Consider the following 3,155-nt stretch of genomic DNA (forward strand, 5'->3'; position numbering starts at 1 on the left):
ATCAATTTTACCTCTGAGTTCTTGAGGTGGGGTTGCACTCAATAAACCAGGTATTATAAAATTAAGTATTTATTACATGAACTAAAAACCAACTATCACGTACACTCACATCAGGTCTAGAAAACAAGAAAAACAACAAAGCTACCTTTCTATCTAATATACTTCATACTTATGCAAGTTGGGAAGTCTTTGACAATAATCATTAGATGATAATATAGCATGAAAGTCAAACAGTAGCATAGCAACATTCTACCTATAGTCTATAGTCAATTATAGCCCTTTGTCTGAGAGTCAGGGGGTCTCTCTTGTCATAGAATCATAGAATTGGAAGGGGCCATACAGGCCATCTAGTCCAACCCTCTGCTCAATGCAGGATCAGCCCTAAGCATCCTAAAGCATCCAAGAAAAGTGTGTATCCAACCTTTGCTTGAAGATTGCCAGTGAGGGGGAGCTCACCACCTCCTTAGGCAGCCTATTCCACTGCTGAACTACTCTGACTGTGAAAAACTTTTTCCTGATATCTAGCCTATATCGTTGTACTTGTAGTTTAAACCCATTACTGCGTGTCCTCTCCTCTGCAGCCAACGGAAACATCATCCTGCCCTCCTCCAAGTGACACCCTCTCAAATACTTAAAGAGGGCTATCATGTCCCCTCTCAACCTCCTTTTCTCCAGGCTGAACATTCCCAAGTCCCTCAACCTATTTTCATAGGGCTTGGTCCCTTGGCCCCAGATCATCTTCGTCGCTCTCCTCTGTACCCTTTCAATTTTATCTACCTCCTTCTTGAAGTGAGGCCTCCAGAACTGCACACAGTACTCCAGGTGTGGTCTGACCAGTGCCGTATACAATGGGACTAAGACATCTTGTGATTTTGATGTAATGCCCCTGTTGATACAGCCCAAAATGGCATTTGCCTTTTTTTACCGCTGCATCACACTGCCTGCTCATGTTTAGTTTACAATCCACAAGTACCTCAAGGTCTCGTTCACACACAGTGTTACCTAGAAGCGTACCCCCTATCCAGTAGGCATGCTTTTCATTTTTCTGACCCAGATGCAGAACTTTACACTTATCTTTATTAAATTGCATCTTGTTCTCATTTGCCCATTTTTCCATTGTGTTCAGATCTTGTTGAACTCTGTCTCTATCTTCCGGAGTATTTGCCAGTCCTCCCAATTTGGTGTCATCTGCAAACTTGATGAGTAGTCCCTCCACCCCCTCATCTAGATCATTAATAAATATGTTAAAAAGTACCGGGCCGAGCACCGAACCCTGAGGTACCCCGCTACTCACCTCTCTCCAGTCTGATGAAACACCATTGACAACAACTCTTTGAGTGCGGTTCTCTAACCAATTCCCTATCCACCTAACTATCTGAAAATCCAGATTGCAGTCCTTCAACTTATCCATCAGAATATCATGGGGAACCTTGTCAAAAGCTTTACTAAAATCCAAGTAAATGACATCAGCCGAATTTCCCCGATCCAGCAAACCTGTTACTTGGTCAAAAAAGGAAACTAGGTTGGTCTGGCAGGCCCTGTTGGAGGCAAATCCATGCTGACTTCCTTGGATCATCAAATTGTCCTCCAGGTGTTTGCAGATGGCTCACTTTAATATCTGCTCCATTATCTTCCCCACAACAGAGGTCAGACTCACTGGTCTGTAGTTTCCCGGGTCATCCTTCCTCCCTTTTTTGAAGATCGGAATAACGTTTGCTCTCTTCCAGTCCTCCAGGACATCTCCAGTCCTTAAAGAGGTTCCGAAGATGATGGACAAGGGCTGTGCAAGTTCTCTGGAAAGTTCTTTGAGTACTCTCGGGTGCATTTCATCTGGACCAGGGGATTTGAACTCATCCAGTGCAGCTAAATGCCTCTTGACAACCTCTCTATCCATGTTAACCTGCCACCCAGACACTATCCTTTGGCTACGACCATCTCTAGATGTGCCTAAACACTTTGACCTGTGGGAAAAAACAGATGTAAAATAGGCACTAAGCCTTTCTGCTTTCTCTGCATCTTCTGTTAGAGTTTGTCCATCCCCAGTAATGGGTTTAAACTTCAAGTACAACGATATAGGCTAGATATCAGGAAAAAAATTTTCACAGTCAAGAGTAGTTCAGCAGTGGAATAGGCTGCCTAAGGAGGTGGTGAGCTCCCCCTCACTGGCAGTCTTCAAGCAACGGTTGGATACACACTTTTCTTGGATGCTTTAGGATGCTTAGGGCTAATCCTGCGTTGAGCAGGGGGTTGGACTAGATGGCCTGTATGGCCCCTTCCAACTCTATGATTCTATGATTCCATGATTCAGTGCAGGCACCTTGTTCTGAAAGCCACCTTGAGGAAAAAAGGGTGCAGAATCTGACCAAATTTATAAATAATGCATCTTGTCTTGAAGGAAATAATTGGAAAGCTGTTCATCCAGAACTGACTTAAGTCTTTGCATCTTTATCAACACAATATATATATATTTAAAAATATGCACTGCAAGCAAGTACAGCAACTGAGGTGATTATTAGTAATGCTGCACTCTAATGCTTCTACTGGTTCTAACACATTTAAAAAATGTTTTATTGGAATTACATATTAGTAACAAACCAAACCCACACAGAAAGACAAATCTACGAGGAGGAAGACAAACAAACTGACTCAATAAATTCAAGTGGGTACCTGTGGGTTGCATATTCAAAACAAGATTATGTTGCACTGTTTTCATGATTCAAATGAGTAGCCGTGTTGGTCTGAAGTGGCACAATAAAATCAGAGTCCAACAAAGACCAACAAAGATTTATTCAACGTGTGAGCTTTCGAATCTTTGTTGGCCTTAAAGGTGCTACTGGACTCTGATTTTATTGTTTTCATGATAGCGCCAGTATCAACTGCGCTGCGCTGGAAGGGAAGGTGGTATACAAATATAATAAAATAAATATTAAATAAATATTGTTTGATTATACACTCCTGTAAGCCGCCCAGAGATGCCTGGTGCAATAAGGGCGGTAAATATATGTATATAAAATTTAAAATATATATTAAAAAATATTATTACAACCACCACCCATCCCCAACCTTTCAAATTAAGCTGCGCGAAAGGATCAGGGGCAGCGCGCGCTCCTTCCAAGCCGCGCGCTCCCGGCAGACCCATCCGCGAGGGTGAAGGC

This window comes from Paroedura picta, chromosome 4, assembly GCF_049243985.1.
Source record: "Paroedura picta isolate Pp20150507F chromosome 4, Ppicta_v3.0, whole genome shotgun sequence".
In the NCBI taxonomy this organism is placed as follows: Eukaryota; Metazoa; Chordata; class Lepidosauria; order Squamata; family Gekkonidae; genus Paroedura; species Paroedura picta.